Source organism: Dermacentor andersoni, chromosome 4, assembly GCF_023375885.2.
Source record: "Dermacentor andersoni chromosome 4, qqDerAnde1_hic_scaffold, whole genome shotgun sequence".
In the NCBI taxonomy this organism is placed as follows: Eukaryota; Metazoa; Arthropoda; class Arachnida; order Ixodida; family Ixodidae; genus Dermacentor; species Dermacentor andersoni.
In genome coordinates this window covers 25,038,084-25,065,577 of record NC_092817.1, presented here as the reverse complement: position 1 = coordinate 25,065,577, position 27,494 = coordinate 25,038,084, and the positions used below count along the sequence as shown (strand labels likewise).

Below are 27,494 nucleotides of genomic sequence, written 5' to 3'. Positions count from 1 at the left end.
ACCGCCGGTTTGGATGCAGAGAAAGAAAAGCTGGACGGTCTTTCCTGGGGCAAGAAAGGTTCCATTACCGCGGGCAACGCGTTTCCACCAGTTCTCCGTTGCGTAGCTACAGCTTCGCTTCACTGAGCGGACGGGTGCAGCACGGAAATCGACGCGTTTTCGTTGTCTGTTGTAGAACATTTCATGAACGTTAGTATGCCGACTCGTCTTGAATAACAGAACCGTACCGTAGCACAGATGGGCCGCCTGAAGAAATACGGGAAACCACCCTTCAGGTGTAAAAGTTCACATTTACTATTGGCTTAGCGGTGTAGTTTTTGTAATTAGTAGTGACAGTTTTGCAGCTAAGCTGTATATGGTTAGCCGATTCATCTCTCCGCCTGTCACCTGCACGCCGAAAACTCCTCCGGCGCAGCCCCATGAGCATGCACGAAAAAAGAAAGAGAAAGAGAGGCATGCCCTTGGCTGCGTGCAGCAGTAGTAAAGTCGTTGCTCTTCGTAGCAGCCGAGCGCGCGCACAGCAGTTTTTATCCGGCTCCGAAATGGAGCCTTGCGTCATACGTACTCCTGAAGAGCAGGCAGCTTTCGATCAACAACGCCGCGAGCACAACCGGTAACGAGCTCGTCTACGCCGTGCCGCAGTCCGGGCACAATAACAGGCTCGTGCAGCCGAGCGCAAGCAGCAGCTGCGTACCGTGCATCCGGCAATCTACCAAGCCATCGTTTGATTAACCGTAGGGATTAACCCAGTGAGAAACAACGGGCCGCACATTTCAGCTTCGCTGTTTAACCATCTGTACGTAGTGCTTGGGCAGATATTATTAAGAGCATATCATCGAGTGTTCGTGTCTTCAGTCACAGATATCGTCGTCATGTTCCGTGCAAAAAGTCGCCAGAAAATGAAACCTCCTGACCCATTCAAGTTACAATCCCAACCACGTAAGCGAAGTGCCAGTCAACGGGCAGTCACTGTCATTGTCGGCGCTATCGTTATTGCAGATGTTATGACGTCATTACCGTCGTCCTTTATAACGACCAGATTTAACAGGCAGTTAAAGGATTATTTTGAGGGCTCTGTACGGCATTTTTTTACAGCCCTACGGTTGAATTATATGAAGCAAACTAAACACAATGCATCAAGTCAAATTGAATAATATTAATGCAACTTGAAGGTGACGTGCGCTCTAGATAGGGCTTCTGCATAGAGCATAAGTAGGATGTTTCTCCTCACGTGATAGCTGCTCTGTGCAGATATCACAAGATGGCAAGTGAACATGATACTCGAAAACAGAAAACTGAAAGAAACAGAATACCGACGACAAAAGAAACTGCATGGAATAAGCTTTCATAGCCATCACATTCATATTTCCGTGATATATGAGGATGCAAAACAGATGGTTAGAATCATTACATATTTTTCAACGGCTTCTCTCATCGCGTGTAGTTTGAGCACGTGGTCGCGTACAGGAAGTGTTTTTTACAGCCTTAAGGATAAGAGTGTTCGCCATGGGACAAACCAGCACCCTCATGAGTGCAAAAATGTTTACTGTGTTGCTATTGTAGACGTCAATATATTAGACGACACTATGTTGTCTCCACCTGGGTATCGGTTTCTTCCACTCTCATTTTCATTTGCTCTCACTGAAATATGCTGCTCTTTACATTCTCGATAAACGTGCATTTATTGTTTCTTCTTCCGCAGTCTGGAAAACTATACGGGGAAAAAAGAAAAAAAAATGTTCTCAGTCCGAGGCTGCAAAAAGGGTGTAGGGAAACTGCCTGGCAAGCAAAGCAGCGTAGTTCTGAAATATTAAGGAAAATTTGAGACATTACTGCACCGCCAGCGACTTGGTACAGCATATACGCGGCACCTTTTGCGCAGGATCAAAAGTGCCCCTAGTCCGCTGTGCTCTTGTCGCCACCCAGACGAAGATGTGCCACACCTCCTTCTAGAGTGGCCAAGGCACGCGACCGTATGACGAAATTGAAGGGGAGCTTTGACGTTATTACATCGATGTCAATCCACCTTAAACCAGCACTTGGCTTATGGGAAACACTGGGGCTACCGAGAAAAGCACTTGCCGCATTAAATGTTTGAGAAAAAAAACACTATCTATAGGACTATGTATAATTTTTAGCGTCCGCTGAAAAATAGTTGTATGATGTAAGTCTTTTATTGTGGGGCTGTCAGATGTTTACTTAGTATGTGTGCGTATGGGTACATTTACGGTCTATGCACTCGTCTGTGAAACTGACCTTATTTATGTATCTTCGGACAATACAAATCACGTGTGTTTGCATAAGCGACTGTACACATGTTCATTATCTCTGGGTTTCTGGACTCATCTACAGAACTCTGTGATAATAATTACTGACAGTTTTCTTCTTAATACTTTTGTACCGCGTTTTCTTGCTAATAATGAGAGCAATATTCTTCTTTGTCAAGCCGCGAGGAGTAGCCGGTGCCACCTAAAGGTGCCAACCTCTTCTATTACATCACGTCAATAAAAGGAAAACATTCAGTGGCACTGGGTATGTGTCACAAAACATGGGCCCCAAAAGACAACTTGTGCCTCTGAGCATGTGCCACTGTATATGTGCCCACTATTCTTGCCTAATGCAACAGAATGGGTATGTACTGTCTACCCGAACAGACAAGCATGGTAATAGGCCAGAAGTGAAGTCAGCAACAGAAGCAGCCGAGTGTAGAAAAATAAGTTGTACTTGCGCGTGCATTGAGCGAGGTTTGTTCTACTTGAGTCGTCCTGCTCGTCCTACTTTAACTTGCACTGGGCGAGGAGCGTGGAGCTGCAGAGAATGAAGAAGCCGGCGAGAGAAAATTAGAAACTCGTCTACAGAAAAGTGCGTAAAAGCCCATTGCATTCGCCTCAATTTGTAAAACATTTACTTTATTAGCGTTTCGTTTTGCATCCCATTTGCGTTTAACAATTGCGCAAACATCGAAGAAACTCGTAAGCGTGGTATCTGTGCAATTGGTAACGAACGCGAAGCATTGAAAATCTAGGAATGGCCACTACAGATTCTAATTAAAGGCACTTTGCAGAATACGCTATATATGTCGCTACAATGATTAAATGCTAAACCCACTAACGTCGACCTGCCACTGTGACACGGCTTCTGCCGAAATTCTTTTCTTCTTTTCCTGCGCAGATAAGGTGTGCTGCTTTCGTCAATAACTTTAGCATTAGCAGCTTATCTTTTGCGTCCAAGACGCATCAAGTCTCGCCTGTCGCAAACGGATCTTCTGTAGTTGCGTTCTGGTTTTTCTAGCTAGACTATCACATTTACCTCTGCGCGTCTTCATTTTATGTATTATCTTGAGCCCGAAAGGTAGGTCAGGACCTCAGTAGTGAAAAAATTGAACAACCTCTGCAAGAAGGACCTGAACTAAGGCCGCATCGATGACGCGTCCCGGAAGATCCTCGTTTGTGTACATAGAAGGCCAACCGGGAACAAGTCTCCGGGGGATCTTAAAGCGCCTAAAATCCCAACTCCATGAAGAGCGATTAACGGTGGATAAAAAATGTCAGGCCATTGACACATTTGAAGATAACATAAAGGCGCTGCAAATCAATCAGTTACTTTCGACAGCTATCGCAAATATTTGAAGGAGCACTACGAGATGAGTACGTAGTTGTTATTCAAGTAACGTTTACTGAATAATTACCAGCTCAAACGCCATTCGATGTTGTCTTCCTGGCGCTCCTGTTGTGTCAGTCTAGCTGTTTCATCCGCTGACTTCATTCGTACGCGCCACTTTTTTCTCGTTATAAATACTTTTCAGGAGCCTACCGCCTCGATTTTCTTTTTTGAAACGCTAAAACGAAGACTCCTGATTGTTATAAATGCAAGTCACGGGATGCTAACTATATAATCCCCCTCCCCACCCTTTTGTATATACATGACAGCTGACGCTATATTGACGGATATTTTATGGTGACTCGTCCAGACTGGCTGTAGTTTGCGCACTTGTACGCCTTCTCACTAGAGCTTGGCAAAGTTCTACGAGCCCTGGGAACCCCTGTTGTCGTCCATTTCCGAACTCGGTTTGCAGCGAAGGGCTCGAAGGTGCTACCTAAATTTTGTTCCGCGGCAAGTGTTCGAAACTTTAACCAGCCTTAATCATTATTAGTGCATGTGCTGCGCCATAAATAAATTCTGGCAGAGAGAACGACGGCAGCTGAAATCGCTTCGCTCATTAGGGTCGCCTAGTGTGACAAGTATACGGACCATTAACTCTCGACTTTGGCGGCAGGGATCTTCCGCAAGCACTGTAATATTACTGTGTATATATATATATATATATATTGAAGGAGAAAACAAGAGGATGATCCGAGGGGCTCGATTTTTTTTATGCTATCGTAAGACTTAATCAACAAACAGAGACACCAAGGACAACAAAGTGGAAATTACTTGTACTTACTAACTGAATTAAAAAAATTATAAATTAAGGGCAATGAAAGTGGATGAAAAACAATTTGCCGCAGGTGGGGAAGAATATCATGTCTTCGCATTAACCGTGCAATGCTCTAATCAATTGAGCTACCATCCACTGTATTGGGTATTTATAATTTGCTACTAGAACTGATCTTCGCAGTATATATAGACAACAAAATCAACACCTTGGAACGTGCAGTCTCGTACAAGAAAGCTTCTGCCCTTTCTCTCCCACTTCCCAGGAAGCATTTTCACAAATGAAACATTTAGCTTTCTCTCTCTCTCTCATTTGGGCGAGAGGGAGATGGTGGTGGTGGAGAGTGTGGCGGTTAAACCGGACCATTACACGTCCAGGTAAATTCAGAGTTCACGTCTGTAACAACTCGGTTGGCTCGGAAACAAAAGCACTGCGCTGCCAGGCCGTCTTCGAGAGCTTTTCACAACCAAGGTTTTCGTCTAAACATCCTGCTTAAACGCGATAGCGGTAATAAAAAAAATGGACATATTTCTCATATGTTGGACTGTATTTCGTGCCATTTATTTTAACATATGATTGTCGGTACGTATCGCAGACTCCACGTTACCAGACTGTGGTTGTTCGGCTCCGATGTGTGGCTAAAGACGAGTTCTAGCTAACTTGTGCCTTTAAAAAGTAGGGCGTGCACTACGCGAATGTAACCAAAGCAGTATTGTTGACTGTTATTTGAGCAATTCAAATTACTGTTTACTATAAGCAGAGGTCATTATTCAGCAAACATTAATAAGGAAAATGATCAAGTCTGTACTTTACCCCCAAATATTCATTGGAGAAGTTGTAAAGTGTAGTCAGAAATATCAGTCAATCTTTGCATAGAGATAGCTGTCGTGCTTTTATTTTTTCCGGGCTCTAAAGGAGGTAAGCGAAATTTGAAAAAGTAGCACTCGACTAGGCACTTGAGCGCAGGGACATTAGTGTCCTAAAACATGCTTCGAACGAATGATCTCTATATTTTTGAATATGTTTCTTTCGTTTTCTTTTTGGATTAAAGGTATTACGTCTGAGTCAATAATTCCAAAGTTGTAAATAATTTCTGTTATTTATAACTGATGCTTATAATAAAAAAAGTTTCGTCGGTTCAAAATGACATTAAATAATATTGACTCCGCTGCATTCGCGTAGCACAGACCTATAGTTTCCATAAGCTTCGTAGAATTTAGCTTAAAGGGACATTAAAGTGAAAAATGAGTTTTTCTACATCAGTAAATTACCGTTCTACAACACCAAAAACACCACTCTTACAACAATAAGGCGTTTGGTAAGGCGCAAGAACGAAATACGGGTGGCGACACCTACTTAATTTCCCGCACCTAGGGGCTGTGACGTCTTGGATTTTGATGGCATCTTGTAGGGCCTACTAATTATATACAGCTGTACAGATTGACTACATTGTGTTCTAAATGAACCAAATATGAAGTTTCGGGAACCTTTATTTCGCCAACGCGGCCCAAATGCGAAAAGATACTTTGGAATCCCTGACGTCACGCTGACGTACCGGCACTGGGGTTTCGGCGCGAAATTCAAATACTGATACTTGGACCTTCATTTTCTCATCTAATAAGCAAACTATTTTTTTTTAAATGACTGCCTGCAGGGTTCTCAAACAATTCTTCATAAGTTTAAACTGATTTATTGTTTCGCTTTAGTGTCCCTTTAAACACCCGGTATTTTTGTTGGGTTTACAAAATAATGTAGGAGCCCCACAAAAATGAAAGTGTTAACCTAATTTGTTCATTCTTTATTCAGCACGTATTAACTAGTTCCGAGCAGACATGTCAATGACGACGACAACGACAATGACAGGACGATGGCATTGCGGCCAAGATTATTGCCGAGCTGGTATGAGACCCTCAGTAGGGACAATAATTTTCTGGCTCGCTCCTCTTATTGATTAGCGTGATTATCAACATGAATATGTCATCTACTACTGATGCCCTGAAAGCCAGAGAATGCAAACACAAACAAAAAGCACACGGGAGACTGAAAGCAAGCATAAACACATGTATGTCATGGGAGTAAATGACGTCAGATCATCATCGCCACAGTAGCGCTTCGCGAGGCTGAAGACCCACTATGGGTGCGGTCAGTTGAAATTCGACCATATAAAAAAATTACATAATCACATTAAACGCAAAGTAAAGATTCGTCTTGGCGACTTACCTTCCTGCAGCTGTTCTCGCGCATGAGAAAACCCAAATCTGCGAAAAAAAAAGCCTTAAATTTGGGACATCCCGTGGCATGATGCGAGAGCAGCCCACAAATAAATACACAAACAAGCAAACAACTAAATAAACAAACAAATAAATGGCAGAGAAACGCAACAAACTAGAGTTCAACCTTCACTGTGATTTTTCTCATTAGGAACTCACACTTTTCCTCCGAAAAAACACTGCTGTAACTACAAAACACTAGTGTGCCATCTTGGCATAATAAAGATTGTTGATTAATTATTTCGTATTATTTATTATTACATTATTATATTTAATATTGATGTAAATAAATATTTAATATAAATATGATGTATGTGTTTAATTATTTATTTACTCATTTACCTATTTATTTACGCATATTGCTAGCCTAAGTTTTATGGGCTCTGGCAGAATTGGGAAAACAATAGAGAAAATAACTGCATGTAGTGCTCAAGAATATGCACAGACACGTGCGTGTGTGCCTGTGCATGCGTGTGTGCCTGTGCATGCGTGTGTGCCTGTGCATGCGCGTGCGCGCCTGTGTGTGTGTGTGTGTGTGTGTGCGTGTGCGTGTGCGTGTGTGTGTGTAATCCCCCTCCCCATTCCTTTGTATATACATTACAAAGTGTATACATGTATATATACATGTTGTGTACATGCACTGAAGTACACAACTAACTGGAGCGCACTGGCGTTCCAGTTAGTTGTGTACTTCAGTGCATGTAACAAAGTGTTGTTAAATTAACTGAAACGCCAACGCATTTCTCCACAAAGTTTGGGAATTTATATATCGAAACTGGTGTCATCTTGAAAATTTGTTGCAAGTGGATCCACCTTGCGAACTTCACGGCTAGAATTTGTAAATTGCAATATGGGCCATAATGTAATTAGTTAAAACATAATCAGCAATTGTTTTTATTAATTAGTCGACATTGGACCTCAATTTCTTGTGCAAGTATTGTCCGCCGCTTCAAGTAGGTCAGCTCATGAACTAGAAATGTGATATTTGCCACAGGCAACCCTTAAATATTTTTGAAAGTGTTTGCTGAAACACCCTGTATATTGACTTCACTAAATGACTTGTTAGCTAAACCACATTTTTCCAATGAAATAATTACAAGCTGATGGTTTTCGAGGAACGTCCCGATTGCTTTTGCGTAAATATCTAACCCGCTGACAATAATACATAGGCAAAGATTTATATTCATCTGATATTGAGAAAATTTCATCTGGCGTCTCCCAAGGCAGTATCTTGGGCCTTTTTCTTTTTAATTTATATGTGAATGTCATTGTACACATAGCCACTGAAGAAGAGCCTGTCATATACGCCGATGATACGACTTCATTGCTCTAAGCCATAACACATTTAATTACGAGGGATAGCTCAGCGCCTATGCAGCTGGAGAAATGGTCATGGTACGCTGCTTTAGAATAAATACCGCTAATAGTGAGCCACTGCGTCTTGCTTTGAAAAATATGTGTGCACATAAACGACATTAGAAATAATGAATCCAGAATTAAAAAACATCAGAACTATTTTTCACATAGCATATGACGTGGTACGACCATATCTACTACATTGCCGGGAATCACTCAAGCGTCATAGACTAACTTATGCTAACGAATAGGCTTTGTCTGAAATCCTCTTGTACAAAGCCTTATAATTTACTCACATCTAAACTACTGCCATTTAGTACGCGGAAACACGACAAAGCGAAGCATACATAATTTTCACATTCTGCAGATAGAAAAAAAAAATGTATACAACACTGCATATGACCACCCGTCAGTGTCACGTTTTAAAATGAAGAAATAACAGCGAAGCTGTGTATCGCTAGCCGATCTGTCTGTCCGTCCGTCCGTTCGTCTGTCGGTCGCCTGTGTGCCAAAAACTTCTGGGCAGACCTATGCGCATGCGCGAACAAAAAAGGAGAGGCGCGCGATTTGTGAACACCACCTAGATAGCACAAAGCATGTTTACTCGGAACCATGACCTCACGCTACGAGGCCCGAAACGTCCATTGACAAGGCTGGAGTGATGAAAACGGCGACGTTGAAATCACTGTTGCCTACTCAAGAGCGTGGCCACAAGGTTGAATGGCAGCCGGGCCAGGTAACATGACCTGGTGGATCGGAGTGATAAGGCCTTTCGCTATCTAGGTTGTGTCGGATTAGCTGCGCCAGTAGTGACGTCGTTGATCTCCGTCGCAGCCGAACGCGCATGCAGCAGTTTCTCTCCGGCCCCGAAATGGGTAGGCCACGCGTCATGCGCACTCCTGGGGAGCAGGCAGCTTTCAATCAGCACCACCACGAGCAGAACCGGGAACGAGCTCATCTACGTCGTGCCGATGCTGCAGCGTGGGGGCAAGAACAGGCTCGTGCCGCTGAGCGCTAGCAGCAACTGCGTACCCAAGATACGGCAACCTACCAAGCCGTTATTTTATGAACCGTCGGGACTAACAAATATATATATATATATATATATATATATATATATGCCGTAAATTATTGTAGGATAAAGCGGCAATAAAGAAAACCCTCTCCCGATTTTAGGATATTGCATTATTGATAAGAAGCGAGGACGCTAAATATGTGACACGCCATGTAGACATAGTGAAATCACACTTTGCCAAAAGCACCTAATATCTGTCATAAGCATGATATTCAGCCACTCTTCATGCTCGAAAACTAAATACGTAAATATGTCTCTAAACTTAACTAAATGGTTTCGGCGTCTGTATTACCGTCGTCTGTATTACATTGTACATCATTTTGTTATACCAAGCAGCCCGACCAACTGGAGCAATCGTCAATACGACCTGTTCTATTTGATGCATCTCTTTATTCCAACTGGACTCCGCCGAAGAGAGGCCACTCTGCTTTATCGCTTATGGCTAGGGGTGGCATTCACGAAATCTTACTCATTTCGCATTGGTATGGCCGACAACGTTCTCTGCAATGCCTGTCTTTGCGAGGAGACGCTAGAACACATTCTGTGCGATTGTCCTGAATATAATGTTCAGAGACAGCCCCTGGCGTCCGTTCTAGCGCACCTTGACAATAGACCATTGTAAGTTGAAACGATTTTCACATATCGCCGACAGAAGACATCGCAGCTGAAGGTGACGAAGGGACTACTTCGGTTTTTGAAAGAGGCGGGCTTGGACAAGCGGCTGTGGCAGTGATGTCACGTACCACGCAAGAGTGACGGACTGTAATTGACGATGTGTGTGCTGTGTTACGTGCTCTCTCTCTCCTCCCCATCTTTAATCCCCCCATCCGCTCCCATGTGTAGGGTAGCAAACCAGTTGAGCTAAACTGGTTAACCTCCCTGCCTTTCCTTCTCCACTTTTTCCTTCCTGCCTTCCTTTGTTATTCTTACTTTTAGTAGTGATCGTCATTAAATACTCAAGACGGATCGGACAAACTGCTGCAGGTAGCGCAAGATGCTTTATGATAACTGTAATTAGTGTTTCGTTTTTATATCGCACTGCCTATATTGATTTTTAGTGAAGGGGAACGTTGGCGCATTTCTGAAGAATCGACGAGCTTAAGCAGCAGTAATGAAGTACCGCCATGTTTTGCTCTTGTGCAAAAGCAGAGCAAAAAATACCTCCAACACACGATTACGGCTGCTTGACAAACATTTTTACGTACATATTTAGCCTTTCAAGGAAAACAGAAAGCGTACTGTCAACCAAACAAGATTATCAGGGCGCCATCATTGGCGAAAACTGAAATCCCTGTGAGGCGGCTCGTCCGGAGACATTCAGGGCGCCCAACGAACAGAAACATTTCAAGAGACCCCGCTGCAGTTTCCAAATTCGGGACCTTATTCTCCAGCCATCGCCTACCGTGGGGATTCAGTACCCTTAACCGTAATCTTTGTTTTACGACGAGGACTCCAGTGCGACGTTCACACACAAAGGATTACTTTGTTTTACAAACAGTTGCATACAAAATAAAGGAAATCACTGAACCTATATTCAGGCAAAAGGGCATGTTATCCAAGACAACAGTTATATAAACCCTAATAGCTAGCCCGGCGTATGGCATGCAGACACGCGAAACAAGGCCTTTGTTGTAGTTCGTGTGTGAATATTTAGTGCTTCTAAGCTCGGCTATGGAGTGCGCAATGCGGTTGTGTGCCTGGCGAATGTGCTGCTTGTACTTATAGCGTGTGGGCGCACATGTGTGTACACACGCATAAGTAGCGAATGCAGAGTGTCTGCCCATGATGCGTAGTTCTGCATGCCTGTAAAGCATGTGCACTGACCGCATACACGTGGCCGTCCAGTCGCACACTGTAGCTGTTGCAGCCCTTCGCGGCTTTAGAGAATGTCGGCGAGGGATGTAGCTATAGTCTCCTCCGGTGAAATACATAACATTATTATTTTTTAGATCAATTTTCCAACACACATTTCTCACTCCTTTCCACAAGCGGAAATTACATTTCTCTTTGGTTCGAGTTGCCTCGCTCGGACACGCGGTTTTGCGTGGTGTAAACACCGCTGGCTTGCATTACTATGCGGGTTTGACCGAGCTTCTACACTTTGCTCCCTTTCATTTTGAATGCGCATGGGTGCGTCTGTTATGCACAGATGTTCATTTATCTTTTTTTCTTCTTCAGACGCAAAAGATGCGCTTTGTTTTGTGGCCCTTAGCGACCAGCGTAGACCGAATGAATGCGCATAAATTTGTGCGCATTATTCTCGAGCAGGTATACTGCAGAGGTACACAGGCCACAGACGAGATCTTCTAATTTAGAGGCCAATGGCGCCGGGAGCTCACTTACTGTTTCTCTCACTCTCTCTACCCGATTCTCTCTCTCACAGTGAGTGGTGGCGTAATTCCCGACCGTGCGGAACCTGCATATTTCAGCCATACCATGAAGACTGGAACTTAGCCGTTATTTTCGCCTGTGCACTGAAGAACCGTGTTTGACACTCTGATGCTTCAGATGCGCGGTAAGAATAACTTTCATTTATGGGGTTTTACGTGCCAAAACCACTTTATGATTATGAGACACACCATAGTGGAAGACTCCGGAAATTTGGACCACCTGGAGTTCTAAATACACGGGTGTTTTCGCATTTCGCCCCCATCGAAATGCGGCCACGCCGTGGCCGGGATTTGATCTGGCGACCTCGTGCTCAGCAGCCCAACACCATAGACGGTGAGAAAACAGGTAAACATGAAATAAGCAAGTGCGTTAAGATACAAGAAAGTAATGACGGGGATTTGAGAAGCCTGTCAACTAAGTAATAACGCTCGCTTATAGTTCAAATCAAATCAAATCAAATCAATCTTTATTTTCCAGTAAAAGAAACAGAAACTGGATGGTCATTTTGGGCTAAAAGCTACGAGAGTAGCTTGACGGGGCCCAAAAGACCTTACATGGCAACATCACCTTGGCACACGATCAAACACTGTAGTAGACATGTACATATATATGACGCAAAAAAAACATAATAGTCATGACTGCATTATAAATAACTATGTCATAGTGCACCGTAGTAATGAGAGAAAAATGCATATATGCAGGAGAAAAAAAAAGAAAAAGACAATGGAAACGGAAGGTTATCACTGAAGCAACATATCAAAACTGAACAAAATATTGTCTGAGTTGCTTCCTATTGTAACCTGCAATATCTACATATTTGTTGAGAATAAACGGTAAGTTGCAGGCTAGCGATTGGTGTTTGCAGCTAGCCTGAGCTAGCCTGAGCTAACATTGAGCTAGCCTCAATGTACGAACAAGACGATAATCTTAATGATTTTTTTTTAATCGCGTGCAGGCATTTAACTACCAACTCTGAAAAAAAATTCCCGTTGTTCGGCTAAATTTATCCGCATCCGCTTAAACTTTAGTTATGGCACTCCATAAATTTAAGTTTACCTTCTTGTGCTGCCAGCAGCAAACGCTGTGTTTTCTGTCTCTGCAACGCTTTTAATTCATGTAGGGGCCGTCTGCTAACTTAATTATTTTTCATCAGGCCTCGTATTAACATCCCGCCCATGGACGTGAAAGTACAAGCTTGCCTGAGCCAACGCATCGTGTATTTTTACAGTGCAGCCACGACATATTTATGTTGGCGAAAGTGGAAACGTTGAAACGCGGTCGAAGGACAACGCGAGAAGGCAACGGGCGTGCCGCAGCGCTTGCTGAACATTGTGGCTCGTTAGCATACGCCATGTAAGGCGCGTGTCATCACTTAAGTGGGGGAAAATGCGTTTTTATCTATAGAATCATTTCCAGTTTAGATTACACGGCAGGCACTCTTAACCCGAGTCATGGAAATTTGCCACCACTGTGCTCCAAGGACATGGGTCACATCGTGCGTCGTAATTAAGCGATTGTTTTTTATCGCTTTCACTACTTATTATGAAAGAGATTACCGACCCATGTGGGCACCGAAACCTTTCCTCTTAGTAACTTATTTTGTTTGTTTGTATTCTTTACTTTTAATACATTCTGCTCAGAAACGAGTGTCAAGAGCCTCTGCACTTCTACTGTAGTTCCCCATTATTTTGAAATATAGTATATCAGCATACTGGTCCTCATTCAGCGGTTCTCAATAGTAATGCCAGTGCAGCAATCGATGCATATGCGTGGCCTTGTGGGCAACGTGCATTGTATCTCCTGTATTTCCACGGTTGAAGCACATTGCAAGATAGCACATTGCACATTTCACATAGGCTTCTGCAGTAAAGATACTTGTAGGAAGGTTCAGTACATCTGATTCAGAGAAAGAGGGAGCAATAACCGCGTAAGATACGCCAGCATTTGACTTTGATGCATCGGTGTAGAATTCACAGCAACATACTTCGATTGGAGTTCAAGGAAATGCATTAAAATTTCCAGCTCTGGTGCGTACTTTGTAATTTTTACAAAAGATCTAACATATTCGATCAGCTGTCACTCCTAAGGCAGTAGCAGCTTAGCTGGAAGCATTAAGCGATGTTCGAGGAGTGGGACATCCATTTCAACGCTAAGCTCCCTCACACACAGTGAAAAAGGCTGTCTCATAGAGGGTCGATTACGGAAATGTATAGTACACGTCAAATCGTTAACGGTTTAAAACATGGATGTTCATGATTAGAATGCACTTTGAGTAAATATGTGAAGCTGACGTTTGATCTTGCAGAAGGAGTGAGTACTCATTCGATTCTACGTATAAGCCTTCAATAGTGCTTGTTCTGAAAGCGTTGGTGGCCAGGCGGATACCTAGATGGTGAACAGGATCTAGCGTGTTTAGCACGCTTGGGGCGGCCGTGTGATATACCACATCTCCATAATCCAATCACGACCGAATGAGGCTCTTGCAAAGGTTCATTAAACACTTCCTTGCGCTGTCCCATGCTCTGTGAGATAGAATTTTCATTTGGCCCATTGTATTTAGGCATTTCGCTTTGTGATATTTTATGTGTGGAATGGAAATAAGCATGCATAGAGACAAGTATGATGCATAAAAGCTTTTGTTATTTGTTCGCAGGTATTTGTTGTCCATACAGTTCTACACTAGGATCTGCGATGAGCCTTTTCTTCCTTATGAAAGGCACATACGAACGTTTGGGGGAGTTCACTTTGAATCCATTTTTGACTGCCGATTTGGACGCCTTGTTCAAGCCCTATTGTACTTGTCTCTCACACACTGCAAAGTTGCAGGATTTGGAACCTATTTGTATGTCGTCTATATAGACGGAATAAATTATTGTTGGCGGTGACGAAGTACGAAGCTGATTCAACTTTACGATAAAGAGTGTGCAGCTGAGCACGCCTCCCTGGAGTACACCAGTTTCCTGTATAAATGGACGTGACAACTTGTTGCCAGTTTCGACTCGGAAGGTGTGATTAGACAAATAGTTTTCTATTATGTTTAACATATTCCATGAGGATGGGAGGTATCCCAGAAAGACTGGAATAATAGCTTCCTTCCATGAGGATGGGAGGTATCCCGCAGCCCAGATAGAGCTGAAAAGTCCCAGAAGTGTTGTCTGTGTGTCGGTGTGTAGGTTTTTAATCATGGTACACATGATTCTGTCAGCTCCCGGTGCAGAGGTCCTACACACACTGAGTACATATTTAAGCAATGATATTGAGAAACGCATGGAGCTTGGTACATGCTCAAAGTGCTCGCCCAGACCGTTAGCCTTATCTTCCACAGTATTCCCTTGGCCGCCTACTAAGGGCAATGGGCGGATATGCAGCCCCTTTCGCTTTCGTAGGCCATTCGATACTTTAGGCTCTTCTGTGTAGGATGTTATGCCAAAGAGACACCTCTCCCAGCTAGCCCTCCTTGCTTGTCTCCGTTTCGTCTTGTGATTTTACCAATTCACATTCTACGAGATTTTCCCCCGTCGGGGAATGACTCAGTACGCCCCACGCTTTGTTTTGTTTATTTCTTGCCAGTCTGAACTCCTCATTCCACAAGGGGAGCCGTTTTTTACATAAGAGACCTTGTGTTTGTGGAATGATTTTTTTTCAGCTCTGCCCAGATGCAGTCCCTCCCACAGTGTGCGTCACCCGAAAAACCCTGTAATTAATGGCCAAGATTGCAAGTTGTACGCTCTATGAATTACTGCCTTAATCCGGGATACGCTCCAATGAACACAGATGTCACGCCGTATATCATATTCTTTTTATTCTGTTTAGGAATACCGGCTGTCCTCCGTGTGATATGTTTATGCTGGCTGTTTTATGCTGTCTCTGGAGGTCTAGGATGTGTGATTGAAATGCCCCAAATTGGCAAATGACTAATTCCTTTCTCTTTCCTGAAATTGCATCTAATGAAGGAAGTGGACATACTAGAACTGCCGCTTCACCAGATTAGCTTTTTTGGACGTATGCACGTGTTTACGTGAGCTCTTAGTCAGTTCCTTGTCAATATGTTTGATCTATAGAGCAAATTCTTTGGTTTTGTGTTTTCTGTATGTCTAAAAGAAAAGCCGGGATACCTCAGTCAGCACCTCCCGCTTACAACTACTTATTTCCACCGAGGGCCACCAATTCAATATCTAGTGGCCACTTTTGGCAAATATTTGATTTTCTTTGCCAAATTTTAAGAGTGAGGTTGAAGAAGTGGTGAAGTTAGGAGGGGACCATCACTAGCCTATTGCAATAGCATCGTAAGGGATGTCTTAATTTTATACTCCATGCAGAGACACTGAAAAGCCGATTTTCTTATTAATTTTCCTCCCATCATAATGACTAAAATAATGCAACCTCTTAATTCATTACTTTAAACTTCCCAATCCCACAGTTCATATAATTAAGCTTTTTAATAATAAAGTAATATTTATAGTATAGTAATTAATAATCATATAAATTTATATGATTATTCATTACTATAAATTCCCCTTTAGTATTATCTCTCTAGGTTTCGAAATTGCTTTTGAATTTCTGTTACCACACGACAGATGGCCTCCTTCGCGTAGTGGATCGTGCCGTATCGCGTAGGACCAAACAACAAACCTGTCGACGACACGACAACGATGGCACGGGGACGGCGGCGTAATGGAAAGGACGGAGACACGCACATACGAAATCCCGTCTTGTGCAAACCAAAACTGGTCGCTGCTTGAATTATCAGTAAAGAGAGTACGGGATGGCAGTAAAGGTGTTTGAGAGAGAAGTCTATCCGGCTGAACATTGCTGAACGTACAAATGCACTCGAGATTCTGACCGAACGCCTGTTTTCAGACCGCTATCAAAAGGTACATAGATAAATATTCAACGTGTTTTGCATCCAAAAACCAAAAGACAACTGTGCAAGCACCCCTTTACTGGCACTCAGCCGCAAGTAGATTAGTTATCTTAAAGATAAAATGCCAATGAACGTGCTTTCTCTGATAGCGCCTACTTTAAAGAAAAAAATATGTCGTTTGGACGAAAGTTGAGCGCCGCAGACTTGTGCATCGTTCTCGAAAGGCCAGTAGGCTGTTCTGTACTGCCAGTAAAGGCCAGTAAAAGTCAACGAGCTACCCTGTCTGTTCCTTCTGTCTTTTGACTTTTGTTGTGCAGAATTATCTTTCACCCTTGCAAAGGAGCTATGTGGTTAGCGCCTTCAGCCACGGATTCGTTTAGCCACAGCTGCCTGGGTTCGATCCGCATGCCGGCAGTAAGGAGCGAAATCGCACAGCGCTTTCTTCCCTGTGTATTTAAAACATCACTTGTATCGGATTCTATTGATTTGCGTTTAGTTTTACGTTGTTTCTGTTGAATATTGAATTCTTCATTACTGCGACTCGGCCTAGTTGGAACAGATTGATTTTTAAAACTAACTTTTTGTGCGCAGTACAAACAGGGACGGAGCGTTCGTCCTTGTTTTGCTCCTTTTCGTTGTGCCTGTTTGTTTTGCGCACAAAAAGTTTGTTTAAAAACTGAATTCTTCCTCTAAGAAGCGTTTCATGTTTAAACCGCAATGGCGTTGAAATGCCCAAACGTTCTTTTTTTCTTTATATTTTATAACAAAGCCTGTCACTTTTTATTGCGAGAAAATGGAGCGTGCTTATGTTGCTCAATAAATTGTTTCAAAATTGTTTCGGTCAGCTTAGAATCCCACTTACTGCACTTAAGCATTACAAGCAAACAGCATTTTAAGATAAGTGCATGCATAGCGGTATGGTTGAACAGCCTAAGCTATTAACTGCTACTCGGCACTCTCCTTTGTTGTGAGACAAAGGTGATATGTCCTTCTATACTGCGGCAGTTAAAAAAGAAAGAAGAGGTTCCCTCATTTTGCAAGCACTAAGCCTGTATAGCACTTCTGAGGTTCAAGAGAAATGCTCTCGCGGCTGTTCTCTCATCCGTTCACAACGAGCTTCTGTGGCGTCGACAGCATCAGCAACATTCCTCCGGGCTGCGTAAATGCACTCGAGGACCCGTGAACTCGTCGCTGGGATTCCGCGGTCGCCGGCCTCCACAGCAGCGTTACTTTTATCGCGTTGTCTGCGCTTGTGTAAGTGCGCGCCTGTGCGCCTTTGTTCGCGCACATCCTACTTTGGGCGAAGCTCTTGCGGAGGTGTCGCAAGAGCGGAGGTCGCTTGCCGTGCGAATGACTCTTGGGAAACTGGCATCGGCTGTCTGCAATGCGGTTACGGCTTCCGTTCGCTTCTCTCCACAATGCGCTGCGAATCTCAGCCGTCTGTCACTCACCCCTTATCTCACAAGGGCTGTGCATACGCCTTCGGAAATTGCCCGGGCCACGCTTCCGTTCAGGTATAGCCTGCAGCGCGGACGTTCACGCCTATACTGTCGTCACGCGGCCAACAAACAGAAAATTATTTCGGCTAGCCCATCATGTCGCGCTCGTTACGTCATTATTTGAGCGCTGACAGAGAGAGAGAGAGAGATGTCAGCGTAAGCCTAAAGGAAGATGTATGCGTTTTATTGTAGGAAATGAAGCTAAGGGAGAGGGGGTAGTTAGATGCGACGCGTCAGACAGACGTTATGAAAAACTGGGCTTTCGCGGTGCAAGTTACGCGTTACTTCGCAGCCTTCAAGCTGTCATCCATAGGCTCGGGATCAAATAATGGTTGAGCAAGCCGCTGTTTACGGTGGCCTGTGGAAGAAATGTTTCAGATCGATGGCATTTCTGCTTTTCTGCTCGGTTTCCTTTCTGTGCTTTCTATTCTTTCTTCTTTTTCTTTTTTACTTGCTGATATGACAAGACTGCAAAGAACGACGTGAGGCAGATTCGATCAGCTTAATTCCATGGGCAACCAGCGCTGAAATTTCGAGCGCCGACTGCAGCGCCGTAACACACAGCCTAGCGAGCGGTGGGCACAGTTTACAGTAGCACACGCTACGATTTTGCATTGGCAAATTCACCGCTCATATTGAAGCACATGCTTCCAGCAACTGATCGATCTAGGCCCCGACGTGTTAGAACGCAGCAGCGCGTGCGTTCCTCCTCCCAACCCGCGCGGCCGTGGACAGAACATGGCTAAGCGCATCGGGCTCAGCAAACATTGATGAAGGCGCGCGTCTGTTATTGCTAATTATGTCGCGCCATCCTCATGACGTCCCTACTGGACGGTGTCAGCATAATTTAGTTACACACTCAAACTGCCGTAGCGCCTCCTGGTCTGCGCTGGTTCTCCACTGCGCATTTCGCTGACACCCAGCAATAACCTATATAGGTTTTTCAGGTCTCTTTTGGGAAAAGTCGCAATGGCTGTGGACGAATGCTATTTATTTTTTCCTTCCCACGCTCCGTAATGATTGTGGATTTTGTCACAGTTCAGGAGAAAGTTCACGTTGACTTTGTAAGCACTTTGACGCACTTTACACACATCTTATGCCCTTATTTGTCCCCACAGGGTACAGTTGATACTCTCCATTTACGTATGATAAGTTCCAACAAAATACAGGATTCGTGACAGCTCCACGATGTTCGTGACGTTTTTGCAGCACAAACACCGAAAAGTAAAAAAAAAAATAGATGTGTACAAGCCCTGCGCCTGTGTTTGTGCCACTTCTTTTCTGTAACCTCCTATCTCTTTTCTTCCCGCACTTCTGTCTTTTGCACTTTATTTACGTCATGAATTTCAACCTTCTCACTCATTGTGCTATCCTCCCTGGCAACCCCATTTGCCTAAGTGACATCGTGCAAAAACACTCGTTGCCTAATTTTCTTACGGGAATGCTTGGTGTTATCTCTACGGTACGTGAAACCCATTCACTTGAACGCAATTCATAATTGTCATGAGATAGCAGAACTTTCACTGCAAATAAGCTGATGTAGGAATAAACCAAGTGCAGGAAGCACACGCAATGACTAACTGGATGTATAGTGCGCCGTAATAAGAAGCACTCTGATCGCAGAATGAGAAATAGAGAGAGGCAGGTACTTTAAAGAAAACCTGGAGTTGTTGGCCTGACTAATCCTCTGGCATGATTTACTCTAGGTACTGGGATAATTATGGTATTCACCGCAATCGCATAAAAACACAAATAGTGCGTACACTCACAGACGCACAAACACAATAGAAATATCCGCAAAGTGTCACTGAGGCCTGCGGACCTCAGAAACAACAGCAGCACCTTCGTCACGTGTAACAAACAGGAGGTGCTTTTCGACTGACCGAGAATGGGCCGCAGCTCCAATTTTGATCCACGCTTCAACTGCAGCGCAACCTTCTTTGACAAGTAGAGACAGCAGTAACGGGATACATACTGCAAAGTCATTAGGGTATTTAAAGTCATGTTCTGTTCAAACACTCTATTCAAAAGGTCCATTGAGAGAGAGAGAGAGAGAGAGAATGAAGAGGAAAGGCATGGAGGTTAACCAGATATGAGTCTATGATTTGCCACCCTACACTGGGAATGGGGTATAGGGGTTAGAAAGATGACGTAGAGGAAAACGCTCAAAAAAAAAAAGAAACACGCACACATGGAGACACACACACACACAAAAGGCGTTCCAGTTAAAGGCGTTCGCAAAGGCCGGTAGATCGCAAAAAGCGCAATAGCGCTTGCACGGCCTTCTTTTGTGACGTTAGCTCCCTTCGATGTTGTAGAACTCTTTTTTCGGATAGTGGTTGGTCGTCCAGTTGGTCAAGTTCGTGGCGAAGGCATTCCCTCTGTGGACCGTACTGCGGGCAGGCGCACAAAATATGGCCAATTGATTCTTCATGGCCGCAGTGGTCACAGGTTGGGGTGTCCGTCATCCCTATGCGGAACACATAGGCTTTGGTAAAGGCAACGCCCAACCACAGTCGATGCAAAAGCATGGCGTCTCCACGGCGAAGCTGTGATGGCGCTCGAAGACTTAATGTTGGATCAAGTGAGTACAGTCGCGTATTTCTTAAAAGGGGGTCATTCCATTGTGACACGGTGTACTGCCGAACAAGTAGGCGGAGCTTCTGTGCTGCGTCAGTTCTGGAAAGTGGACTTGGTACGTGGTGCTCCTCAGTATGGGCTGAACGGGCAGCTTTATCGGCCCGTTCATTGCCGATAATCCCGCAGTGACTTGGAAGCCACCGGAAAGCTATTTTATGGCCTGCATCACTTATATGGTGTAACGTCTCTTTGAAAAGAGTCGTTACACCAGGTACTTTGAAGTGTAGCTTGCAATGAGGGTTCTTACTTACACACTGAAGCAGGCGTCGCTTTGAACGTCTCTCTTGAACGTCTTTGTAACGTCTCTTTGTAAAGAGACTGAAGCAGGCGAGCAAATAGCATGGAGGCGATTACTGCGGTAAAAACGTAGAATACAGTATCGAGTGCGGGCTGCAAGCCATGACATTCCAACAGCAAGGTCTACGCGTGACCTTCTTAGTTGCAACAGTAACACTAAGTCCGTACCGTGCATGGCAAGCTAAACGAAAAAAACAATAAAACAAAAAAAACCTAATGAACAGTGTCTGTGTCGCTTATTCGATAACGTTAGCGTGTAGAAAGACACCACCAAAGGGCCGGCTAATCCACAAACATGAATAATACAATTCGTTCGCTAGGAAATGTCACCTATCACACAGACACATATCATTGACGTTTATTTCACATGACTTTGATAAAATACTCTGCCAAAGGGGTCAATGAAGTCTGCAGTTTCTTTTTCGGGATCGGAAAAGCACGCAAAGCAATTTGAAGCGAGGCGAACAAACCCCAACATATTCATTTTCAAGGCATAGGCTATTCATACCATTAAAAATAATTATTAGTTACTACCTTTTCTCTTGAAAAAATATAATAAACTTCCTCCTGAGTATATAGTTAAATATATTGTGTTTGTGCATGGTGCTCACAGTGGAAATTTAACACAATGTTGAAGTGAGAAAATACGGATGAGGCAGCCGCCGCTGCTGCTTCTAATGCGCTTGTCCTCTCATTGTAAGGATTTGCAGAAATAAAGTGAAAGTATGAATTCAAAGCTCTGCGCATTCGTACCGAGAATGATGCAGGAAACTTTCAGTCGAAATAAAATTCTAAGTGAAAAGGTAGATGCAACCTAAAGGAAACCTGAAATAATGTCGGTGACAGAATTCTGGTAATTACACTTTAAGGAAGGGACGGAGGGGTAAACTTTGGCATCGTCGGGAGTGGGAGGCTCTGCCCCCCCCCCTAAAACTTCGAACGGGGCTCGGGCTCCGCCCCCCTCCCTGCCTCGTAGTCAGTGCTTATGACCCATGCTGGCAGTATTGATTGTAACAGAGTGCGATGTTTTGCGTGGCCCACATTCTGGTTTTCGAAGAGTTTTAAAAGCTGAATAAACTATGTAAACGAATAAACAGTGCTGTTCGTCTATGAGTTTGTTACTTCGCTATCCTCAAGAGATGTTGAATTGATAGCCATGACCCTCTCTTGAGTTCTCGTCCTTCAAGAAACATTTCTTCCTGTCTTGCTCCAAGAAAATGAACTGGGTTCTTCGGAAACAATTTTTTCGTTAAAGAAAATAATAAAAGTGAAATCTTTCCTCTACGAAAAACCTTCCATCGGAGAGAAAGCAGATGATGCTCTAGAGATATGAATAAAGAGACAGCGGAAATTCTGTAACCGGCAAAAGATTAAACAAGACCCACAACGGCTTTCCCGTAGGGCACTTGGGAGGCATGTTTTACTGCAGCATACCCGAGATATGCGTCTGTCACTCCATGTGATCCGTTCTGCGTCCCCTACTAGCATGCATACCTGCTGCTTCTGCGTCTCTCGTATATATGCATGCATGAACCTGCTACTTATGCACACATCGAGCGACTTGATATGCGTGTGCGGGGACTTGACGCTGAAACAAGGGCACTCCTTCGAAGGCATCCCTCACCGATTACGCGGGAAATGCGAGACAGGGCAAAAGAAAAAGCTTTTTTTGTTTGTTTGTTCTATAGACAAATTGAAATGAAGCGACCATAGAGCTGACGTCTACCAGGAATTCCTTTTGCTGGAGTGCGTGCATCTGTGAGCGCGTACAAAGAATACGAGACGAAATGCTTCGCATTGTTTCCTGTAGCTTGTGTGTTTACGTCACCTCTTGAAGAAGCCTACCCTAGGAGCCTTCGTATGCTATCCTGATAAACTAACTTCATTGTGATGTTCGCGGGTGTTCGAATGGCGAAATTTTCGAATTCATTCATATGTTCATATTCAATCGAGAGAAAGAAAGGCTTGATTCAAATATTGAATAAAGTAATTTCTCATAACTAAAAGAAGAAGAGTAAAGAAATGGCGGTGCATTCATCCTGTGGAGGCGACTGGCGACGGTACTGCGATTAGCATTCTTTCCCGCGTCAGGTGATTGATTGTTGTGGTAGTGAAGATAACGAAACATGGTTGTATGATATATACCATTGCACAATGTCTATTTATGTTTAGCCGGTTTAGTTGCTTTTTATGTGCACTTTAATGACATTAACGTACATTTGATTATAAACAAATGATATGTATGTTCTGTACATATGATCAATATAGGATGAAATCGGTCAGTTCGACAGCGCTAGTAGACAAGAGCATATAGTCTGCTCGTGTGTCGCAGATGGCGACGTGCAGAGGGAAATAGACAGAGAAGTGCGATGCATACGTGAGAGAGAGAGAGAAAGAGAAAGGTAAAGGAAAGACAGGGAGGCATACGTGTGAGGTCTGAAGTGTCTGATTCCCTGGAGAAAGATCTTGTCAAGTACACTGCCGATCCATGACGTGGCTACCATGTCGAGGGAGGCCCGGTAGGCGCCAAACTGCTCCCTCATGTACTACAGAAACAACGTGGTTTGGGGCTTGCATGGAGAGGACGTCAAAGACCCCGCAGATGGCGAGTGGAGCGCCTCGCTCCCTAGAGTTGTCGTATCAAGGTACGAACACAGCCTTGCTGTGAGCTGTTAAGTGCATTGACATGAATCGCTGCACCATCTTCTTGGTGGCTTCGGGAAGAAGAAGTTTGGTTCGGCACAGTCGCACTGCTGTCTCGCTCCCTAGTGTTTTTGCATTTTTTCTACGTTTTGTCAAATAGATTTGTCGAAGACGTCGGACGACTCGCCAAGGTACCTTCCCTACAGGAGGCTAGGGGGGCCTTCGCCTCCCGTCGCTTCGATAGGAGCCTGCAGAAGAGCCCGATCTGGTAGCGGCGAGAGCTCCGTCATGACTACGCCTGACCTGACACCGGGCCAGAGGCCACCGACTGACCCTGAGAGCAACCGTGACTGTAAGTGATACAAGGCTAAAGAAACAGACGACTAGTCTACGCTTATTGACGATTGTGACATAGCTGACATCACAGACCTGGACGATGAAGGCTTCAGGCTTGTGCGTCACCGCAAGAAGAGGACCGTCGGAATCCCAGTGATTATTACCCCTGCTACAGAAGGAGCCGACCTGAAAAAAGTAAATCCCATTGTTCTGTCTACAGAAATAGAAAAAATTCTTGGCGCATCGCCAGTTAGGAGCCGATTTACTGCTCAGGCAGCCCTGCTTCTAGATGTACAGACAGAAGAGCATGTGAATTCCCTTCTCAGCTGCAAGTCAATCTCAGGGACTGCAATCTCAGCCCGAGTGCCCAATTCGTACCTGCAAAACATGTGCATTATTAGAGGAGTACCGAAGTGGTACACTGACGAGGAACTGTTGGTATACCTAAAGCCACAAGGCGTTTACCATGCAAGGAGAGTCACGCGACGCGTTCAAATTTCCGAATCCGATTGGGAGTGCAGGAGAACCAGCTCCGTGGTTCTTACGTTCGCTCCAAATAAAGACCGTCCAGAGAAGATCAACTTGGGCTTCACAAGACACGAGACCATTGACTACGTTGAGACATCACCTCGGTGCTTCAAGTGTCAGCGCTATGGACATGTGGCCAAGTACTGCCTTGGTGAGCAGCGGTGTAAGAGATGTGGAGGAACACACGATTTCAAAACATGCGCGTGCAGCGAGAACTTTCTATGTGCAAACTGTAGTGGGGGTCATCCAGCTAGTTATAGCAAGTGTCCTACGCGGGCAGCGGCAATAAAGCGTAAGAAAACGTTTATCTTGGGGCCAACAGGAAACGATGAGAAAAATACGACGATGAAAAAGACAGAAAGTCACAGAGAGTCAGACGAAATCAAATGGAGCTCAAAGAGTGAAACTGGTTTTCCAAGCCTGCAGCCTTCTCCAGGAATCCAGGACACAGTGGTGCCCTCGCGCAGCGGACCGGCTAAAGCAGGCAAATCAATGAACAGAGGCCCCGTAGACGAGAAGACTGCTGAACAACCGGAACAGCGAAGTTATGCGTCTGCACTGCAGCGACCCCAATCGCTTGCGATGAAAAAACAGCAGGATTGTCAACAGGTGCTACGTGCTCTTTTCAAGGCCTTGCGATCACACACAGAGAAGATGCCGGCGAGCTCGATGAAGGAAATGCTCGAAGTAGTCCTGGCTCTCGAGTCAGTGATTCTAAGCTCTGCCTCTTTTTAAAGCACCTAGCAATATGGATGCGGTCAGGACACAATGTTCACCATCTCGTCCACAGGTGACACTTATTATGCAATGGAACTGTGCGGGTCTTGCGTGCCATTTACCTGAACTGTCGCTTTTCTTACGCAACATGCCTGTGCCAATATTGGCCTGTCCGAGACTGGTGTTCCAAGCTCCAGATCAATTTCTGGTTATGTCGCACATGGAAACCAAAGTATTCCGACATTTCCGAATGGAAGCGCCATGCTATATGTGAGACGTGAAATACCACATTACGTTCTACCAGTTCAAGACCTTTGCAGCAGTGCTTTGGAAGTCACTGCTGTACAAGTGCGGCTGGGAAACCGAAGCCTCAGCGTGGCCTCCGTATATGTGAGCTCTCGCCTGAAGGTCTCGATGGGAGAAATTATAAGAGACCTCTGCAGCCGCTGCCCAGCTCCGAGGATTATATGTGGGGACTTAACGTGCACCATACTCTCTAGGGCGACAAGGCGACTGATGCACGGGGAAAGCAAATTGTTAGTCCTTTAAACACCGAGGGACTCTGCGTGGCAAATGACAAACAGCCAACGTTTTTTCGACCACCGGCCTCTTACAGTGTCATTGACTTGACGTTACACTCAGCGGACATCCTCGCATCGTCAACGACGAGTAAAGATAGAATGGGCAGTGATCATTTTCCTGTCTTCATTAACATTGCTGGATATAGAACCAACGGCCGAAGATCCTGTCCTGTGACGCATTGGGATACGTACAGGGACGGCCTAAGCGAATCATCTGGAGACATGTTCGCGGACATGCTACGTAGCAAAAGATTAGCTACCACTGAACTGAAGCTACCCGACCACTTCCCCGCTCCGGATCTAAAGCTCAAAAATATATGTGCTGCCCGTAGAAGAGCGGAACGGAAGCTGATGAGGACGAAGGGCGACCCACCCATGAAGACTATATATAACAGGATTAACGCAGTGATTCGGCGTTATATAAGGAAACTAAGAAGAGATCAATGGGCATCATTTTGTGCAAGCCTATCGGTCTTCACGCCAGTTCCAAGGATATGGTGGGTCGTTAATAACCATGCTGGAAACTTTCGACTAAACAAGCCATTTGAAGCCTTAGCATTGAAGTTAGGCAAGACACTCGCTTGTCTTGCGAATGCCTTCGCTGAAATTTACTCTTCCGGCAGGTCAGCCTGCACAACCAACCTGCCTCCGCCGCTATCGTCGTCTCTAATGGATGCTCCTTTCACACTCTGAGTGCTGGAACTAGTTATGAGCAGCCTCCGAGGTCGCTGTGCGGTGGGACTTGACCTTATCAGTCATCAGATGCTGACTAACCTACCGATTGAAAGACGACGTGATTTGCTGGCATTTTTTAAGCAAGTCTGGGTCAGTGGGGCTATCCCACATTTATGGAAGGTAGCATGGGTGGTACCGGTTCTGAAGCCTGGAAAGAATCCTGCAGCTCTGGACTCATACAGACCGGTATCACTGACCTCGTGTGCAGCGAAGCTAATGGAGGTGCACAAGACTCTCCCTGGTGCACAAGACTCACTTGGTATGTCGAGCAGGGTCGAAAACTACCATCGTGCATGACTGGGTTTCGGCAGCGTCTAAGCGCTCAAGACAATGTGCTAGACCTGCTAAGCCACATAGAACATTGCAGTGTGGATGGCCTGTCGACACTTGCTGTTTTCATGGATGTTTCTAAGGCTTACGACTACGTGTCTCAAAGAGCCATCATCAGCCAGTTACAAGTTATAGGCGTCACTGATCATCTCTTGCACTTCATACATACGTTCCTCAATGATCGTCGCATCAGAGTTCGCCTTGGCGACACTTTGAGCGATGAAATACATATATTTCGCGGCGTGCCACAAGGGAGTGTTTTATCTCCCTTATAATTTAACATTGCCATGAGTAGCCTCACAAGAGTACTAAACCATCGAACACCAGTGAAGATATTTATATATGCCGATGATATCTGTATATGGGTCTCCGGCTACCAGCATCGCCGCCTCGCGCGAATAGCCCAGGGAGCAGTAAAAGCCATTCAGGGCCACTTGGCAACGATTAGATTATCACTATCAGCAGAGAAATCACCATTCGCACTATTTCCTGGAGTGAAAATAAAATCTACATGCTTGACGCTGAATTTGGATGGATACCAGTTTCGACAAGTCACCAATGTCCGATTTCTGGGCGTTACCTTAGATCACAGGCTACTCTGGCGCCGCGGTGTTGACCACGTTGTGGCGTCATCGTCACCCAGGCTACATGTGCTCAAGCGAGTCGCTGGCATACGCTGGGGAAACCACCCGACGTCGATGCTACGGCTACATACAGCGTTTGTTATCAGTCGAATCCTGTATCAGCTACCTCTGATGTCACCCTCAGACAGCCAATACAAGCGCCTAGAAGCCATC

General features: G+C 44.7%; 1 long non-coding RNA gene across 2 annotated transcripts in view; it reads right to left on the bottom strand.

Annotated features, from left to right (window-relative positions):
* Window positions 1–2,724: 2,724 nt before the first annotated feature.
* Window positions 2,725–27,494, bottom strand: part of LOC129386127 (uncharacterized) — a 262,611-nt gene continuing 237,841 nt past the window's right edge. For both annotated transcript variants that reach the window (XR_011893591.1, XR_011893592.1), the window contains one exon: window positions 2,725–2,808. This is a non-coding gene — a long non-coding RNA (uncharacterized lncRNA). The remainder of the gene's footprint in view (window positions 2,809–27,494) is intronic.